Raw genomic sequence first — 7222 nt, 5'->3', positions numbered from 1 at the left:
GAAAATATTGCATTGTACATACATCATGCATTGTTAGTTAGAAGAAACACCCATACCTTGTAGATACGTTGAACTCCGGGCCTATGGCCTTTCAGTTTGCAATGAATAAAACAATTTGGCATTCAGGGGACATGCGTCATTAAGGGAGCAGATGTTTAATGTCGAAAAAACCTTCATAAGCTTTGAGCAGTTATTTATTGACTTGAACTTTAAACATGAGGATTGATTTCATTACAGTTAAAACTAAAACATTCTCATCCTCATTCAAAGCTTTAGGAACAAGATCTCTATCCAACTTTTTTACTGCTCTCTTTAATTTTATTGACAAAAATATTGTGTGTGTAGTCATTTTTTATGATCAGTTTTACAGAAACCCATATGTTTTTGTATTTCTGACATGCGCATTTGTCACTATTGCAATATGGTAATTTAAAATTTTAATTCTCATATGTCAATTCTATAAACATCAGATGCTGTCAGTGATGTTGCAGTAATCATATCTCTGTCAGAACTGAGTTATGAGAATACATCTGCATTTCTACAGAGGCAAAACATGAACGCTTGATTAATCTATAGAGGGAGTGTATTACATATATCATATATCATATATATGTGATGATTGTGTTGTGAAGGTATTGGTAGTGAGTCATACTTCACACAAAGACTTCACGAAGCTTCAGTGTCGAAACATAATTATACTTGGCATTGTACCATGACAGTCTAATGAAATGAACTGTACGTTTACCATGGTATTCGTTTGTATAATATATATATTTCATATTTCTCTTGAAATAAATGTATAGAACCTGTTTGGTTCGAATACCACTTGACGTTTTGTTGTCATGGACTCTTTACATACATAGTACATTTGTACGAAGCATTTAATTTTACGCGTTACGTGGAAATAATCGAGTTTCTCTTTGTACAATAAATTACTACACACCCATGGCTTGTTTTTCAGTAAAGGATAGGAGCAAGGATTATTAAACAAGAACAAATAACGAATTACATAGAAAATCTCACCCTCGTGTCTTTTGATATCAAATATAAACACAAGTTGATAAAAGTTGAAAAAGGTTTTTCCACTTTTATCAATGCGTGTTGATATATTTGATATCAAAAGACACGAGGGGGGAAATTTTGTTTATCATCCAACATCATTCTTCCAACTTTTTCAGTTTGTAGACAGTAATAAACAGTGTCTAAAGTGTAGAACGTACTGCTAACAGCTTCGACAGCGGAGCCATTCGAGATGTCATTTGATTGTGACGCCATGGTAACCAATGACGTCACAATGGTCTGCAAAGCATTGTGATGCAATTTCCTTGCAGCGATATCTACAATGTAGATATAGAGATTACTACATGTCTGACAGATACCATTTATCTTACAACGAGTTGTTTCAAAACGTATCTAACGAGCATGATGCCGGGTTAAAAAAATTCACCTCAAAGAAATTACCAAATATGTACAACAGTGTTTATTTCAATATTCCAGCTTAATTTATGACGGCGGTCTGTAAATTTTCGAGTCTGGACCAGACAATCCAGTAATTGACAACACGAGCATCGATCCACGCAATTGGGATCGATGACATGCATCAACCAAATCAGCGAGCATGACCACCCGATCCCGTTAGTCGCATCTTACGACAAGCATAGTCTGACAAATGGGATGTCTGACAAGTGGGATGTCTGTCAAATTGGGTGTCTGACAAATAGGATGTCTGACAAATGGGATGTCTGACAAATTGGTTGTCTGACAAATGAGGTGTCTGACATGGTTGTCTGACAAATGGGATGTCTGACAAATGGGATGTCTGACAAATTGGGTGTCTGACAAATGGGATGTCTGACAAATGGGGTGTCTGACAAATGGGATGTCTGACAAATAGGATGTCTGACAAATGGGATGTCTGACAAACGGGTGTCTGACAAATGGGTTGTCTAACAAATTGGGTGTCCGACAAATGGGATGTCTGACAAACTGGATGTATGACAAATGGGTTGTCTAACAAATTGGGTGTCTGACAAATGGGGTGTCTGACAAACTGGGTGTCCGACAAGCGGGATGTCTGTCAAATAGGGTGTCTGACAAATAGGATGTCTGACAAATGGGATGTCTGACAAATTGGGTGTCTGACAAATGGGGTGTCTGACATGGTTGTCTGACAAATGGGATGTCTGACAAATGGGATGTCTGACAAATTGGGTGTCTGACAAATGGGATGTCTGACAAATTGGGTGTCTGACAAATGGGATGTCTGACAAATGGGATGTCTGACAAATAGGATGTCTGACAAATGGGATGTCTGACAAACGGGTGTCTGACAAATGGGTTGTCTAACAAATAGGAATGTCTGACAAACGGGTGTCTGACAAATGGGGTGTCTGACAAATAGGAATGTCTGACAAACGGGAGTTGTCCAAGACTAAAAGGAGCGGCGGATATATCAGTCTGGTCGGAGTAAGGAAGTTCATGTTGTTATCACTGTGTGACCATCCTGATTAGGATGTCTCTCCATATGTGAGGTCCACCCAAGTACACACACCAACTGTGATAACATCGCTGACACCCAAGTACACACATCAACTGTGATAACATCATTGACACAGGGGTATTTATCAACCCACTGTATGCTAGAACATATATACAGTAAACTACGGTTATAACGAACACGCTTATAACGAACTGACCTATATAACGAACTTATTTTTTTAGTCCCGGCCATTTGATGTATATATGCTGTATATATGCTTATAACGAACTACGGCTATAACGAACCAAAATTAGTGGTCCCTTTGAGTTCGTTATAACAGTAGTTTACTGTATGTATATTTGTAAAAGACAAGAGACGCAATGCAAGTTGAACAAAAATCAAAAACCCTCTTTTTACGGACGACATTGTCACAGCAGGATTGTTTCACAAAATTGTGTTTATTTATCAAACATTTCCTGTAATCCATTCACAGTGCAACACGCTTTATTTAAATTTTAGGCTGATTGAAGTAGAGTAGAGAATTGTCGTGGACCGCCATGTGTTGACGGCGTGATAATCTAATAAAACTTCGGATTAAGGCCATAAAACAAAGTATAAATTAGTTTGATTATTCTTGAATTATTCACAATTTATCCACGGATTATTCGCGAAGTACTGCAGAACACGACGCTAAACTTGCGTTTATGTGTTTATTGGTTAACGTCGCAATATTCCACCTATATGACGGCGATCTGTAAATAAGAGCAATCCAGACAATCCAGTGATCGACGTCATGAGCATCGATCGCCGAAATGGGGATACGATGACATGCATCAACCAAGTCAGCGATCTTGATCACCCGATCCCGTCAGTCGCCTCTTACGACAAGCATAGTCGCCTCTTACGACAATCTTACGGCAAGCATAGTTGCCTCTTACGACAATCTTACGGCAAGCATAGTCGCCTCCTACGACAATCTTACGGCAAGCATAGTTGCCTCTTACGACAATCTTACGGCAAGCATAGTCGCCTCTTACGACAATCTTACGGCAAGCATAGTCGCCTCCTACGACAATCTTACGGCAAGCATAGTTGCCTCTTACGACAATCTTACGGCAAGCATAGTCGCCTCTTACGACAATCTTACGGCAAGCATAGTCGCCTCTTACGACAATCTTACGGCAAGCATAGTTGCCTCTTACGACAATCTTACGGCAAGCATAGTCGCCTCTTACGACAATCTTACGGCAAGCATAGTTGCCTCTTACGACAAGCATGGGTTGCTGAAGCCGGATATTCACGGGGCTCAAAATTGCGTTGTTTTGAAGAAAGTATCACAGGATGTACGTGCACGTGATTTGAGTCAGTTGCAGCACCAAGTTGGTTGGTTGGTTGGTTGGTTGTTTAACGCCGCACTCAGCAATATTCCATCTATATGACGGCGGTCTGTAAATAATCGAGTCTGGACCAGACAAGCCAGTGATTAATATCATGAGCATCGATCCACGTAATTGGGATCGATGACATGCATCAACCAAGTCAGCGAGCCTGACCAGATACAATAAAATATAAATGTATTTTCTGTTCTATGTGTATGCACCCTCGTTGCAGTAAAATGCCTTGATCAACATGCCTACTGTCTAACAAACAAGCTCACTCATCCCTGACAATATATCGGTTGTATAATTGCTGCTGTTGACCTGTTTTTAAAAAAATAGACGAAGCAGGTTTCCACCTCCAGTCCGCGCTTAGTGTCAGTGTGTTTGTGATTGAAGTAAGATTTTAGCATTTTGATCAAACGCCGCGCTCAGCAATTTTCCAGCTATATGACGGTGTCCTCTAAAAATAATGGATTCTGGGCCAGACAGTCCAGTGATTGTCATCATGAGCATCGATCTATGCAATTGGGATGCCATGACATGCATCAACTTGATCCCGTCTGTCGCCTCTTCCGACAAGCCCGGGTTGCTGAAAACCTATTCCAACCCGGATCGTCACAACGGTGTAGTGAGTGAGTGAGTTGGGTTTAACGCCGCTTTGAACAGTATTCCAGTTATACCCCGGTGTGCCAGCTTAATGTGGGAAGAAAGCCCGAAGTGATGAAGATCACAGACGTTTACCACTTCGGTGAAACCCACGAGCACGGGTATGGTGCTGGCAAACCTAGAAATATAATCGGGGCGAACCGGGATTCGAACCCACAATCATAGGTTTCTGGCGTGCCCAAGGGACGCAACTCTCCACAGCGAATCGCGGCGCCTTAGATGACTGGGCCACCCGTGTCCCCGCACAAGTTAAAAGTGGGCGAGTGAGTGAGTGAGTGAGTGAGTGAGTGAGTGAGTGAGTGAGTGAGTGAGTGGGCATCCTACTGTTTTGTACAGTTTTTTTATGTAATTGTTAGAGCAATGTCTCCTGTCACACATCCGCAGGTCCACAACAATTTCGAGAAACCAACGAGCTGTTATGAAGCGGAAAACAGATGAATAAGAGATAGTGAGTGAGTGAGTGAGTGAGTGAGAGTAAGGTGGGGTTAACGCCGTTTGAAATCTATTCCGATATGTCAAGGGGTGTCAGCATTATATGACAGGAAAGCCCGAAACGACGCAAGTCTTAGACGTATGGATGAAACCCCCGAGCGCGGGTTAAGGCAAACGTGGAAACATAACACGGGAAAACACGGATTCGAATCCATGAACATATATTCCTGTCGTCCCCAAGGGAAGCAACTCTCCTCAGCCAATTGCAGCATCCACACCAGTGGACAAAACTTCATCGATCGCCACCTGTTTCGTTATATCTTGTTTATTAACATTGATAAAAATTAATTACATTTCCAGAAAGTTGACACTAGATCATTGTGACGTTACAACTTTCACTTTCATTGTGACGTCATAATATTCACGTCATAACATTTGTGTACATTGATTCCGGATATCGTCATCAATGTCGCTTTTTCTTTCGGATTATCCAGGTTATGCCTTACACAATGTAATATGTTGTTTAATCAAATGAAAGGATCCGCTGATGACTGATTCGAATCCAAGAGAACAGGTGAAAATTCGTGTAAGAATAGGTCTTCAGCAACCCATGTTTGCCGTAAAAGGAGACTCACAACAATATTTAATATATCGCTCTCTCTCATAAACTATTGTTTGTACGTTGTTTATCACGACACATAGCAATATTCCAGCTATATGACGGCGGTCTGTAAATAATCGCCTTTTCGGGGTTTATAGGTCTTCAGCAACCCATGCTTGCCTTAAAAGGAGACTTTGCTTGTCGTAAGAGGCGACTAAGGGGATCGGGTGGTCAGGCTCGCTTACTTGGTTGATGCATGTCATCGTATGCCAATTGTGTGGATCGATGCTCATGATGTCAATCACTGGATTGTCTGGTCCAGACTCGATTATTTACAGACTGCTGTCATATAGCTGGAATATTGCTGAGTGTGGCGTCACACAAACAAACAAAGGAAATCCATCATTGACATGGTGCACCAGGACTTCGTTATTTTACATAGAAACAACAGCTGTGCTAAGCCAATAGATTGGGGTGAGTTTTTAATCCAATAAATGTGTTATTGGAAATATAATTTGGTTTGTCATACTGGTTGTTGATACAATTCAACGTGTTTCATTTGTTTGTAAACAATGATCGTGTTTATCTAATTCTTCATTTGGTAAGCACATTTTTCTGCGTATTCATTGACAACACATGGAGGTGAATCCTTTATTGCACAAGCTGATATATGAAAGTCGGTTATGATATGAATATGTTTTTGGGGGGCTTTCTCAAAACTAATGCACATTGAATACTTCTCGAGGAAATTACATCTGATTCATTTTACCGTTTACATAATTATATGTACAAATATTCTGCCTGACGCTCGACATTAATGGGCTAAAACAAGGACTGATCGGCTCAGAGTCTGCATATTGTGTCTGAGTGGGTTATCCTTTTTAAACTGCATATCTCAGTGGGTTTCACGAGTGGCCAAGTCGTCTGAGGCGCCGCGATTCGCTGTGCAGAGTTGCGTCTCTTGGGCACGCCAGAAACCTATGATTGTTGGTTCGAATTCCGGTTCGCCCCGATTATGTTTCTAGGTTTGTCAGCACCATACCCGTGCTTGTGGCTTTCACCCAAGTGGTAAACGTCTGACACCTGCATCACTTCGGGCCTTCCTCCCACATTAAGCTAACTCGCCGAGATGTAACTGGAATACTCTTAAAAGCGGCGTTAAACCCAACTCACTCACTTACTCTACATGCGGGATCAGTCCGGATGAGTACAAATAGCCAGACACACACGTGCATGCACGTCGTGATGTAAATGCAATAATCCTGAACGCGACTTTAAACTCCATTTCACCTGACCTCTTAAAAAATAAAGCCACCAAGCGTCTAATTTAACCAAAAAATTGACCTTCGAGACCCGTAAAAAAACCGGGTTGAGATTCCGCAAGCCATGCTTGCCATGAGAGGCGACTAACGGGATCGGGTGGTCATGCTTGCTGTCATCGTATCCCAAATGCGTGGATCGATGCTCATGACATCAATCACTGGATTGTCTGGTCCAGACTCGATTATTTACAGGCCGCCGTCATTTAGCTGGAATATTGCTGAGTGCAGCGTTAAACAACAAACCTAAAATGGTATGAAATGCCGACAGAGTTTTTGAGACACCCCCGACCAAGTGTCTTGGTTTAAAAGCATTTGATCGCTAGTTCTGTCAATGTTTCCCAGA

The sequence above is a fragment of the Haliotis rufescens genome, unplaced genomic scaffold, assembly GCF_023055435.1.
Source record: "Haliotis rufescens isolate VD_foot unplaced genomic scaffold, xgHalRufe1.0.p SCAF_14, whole genome shotgun sequence".
Lineage (NCBI taxonomy): Eukaryota > Metazoa > Mollusca > Gastropoda > Lepetellida > Haliotidae > Haliotis > Haliotis rufescens.
The sequence above is the reverse complement of the archived record's forward strand: the minus strand, read 5'-3'. Positions refer to the sequence as shown.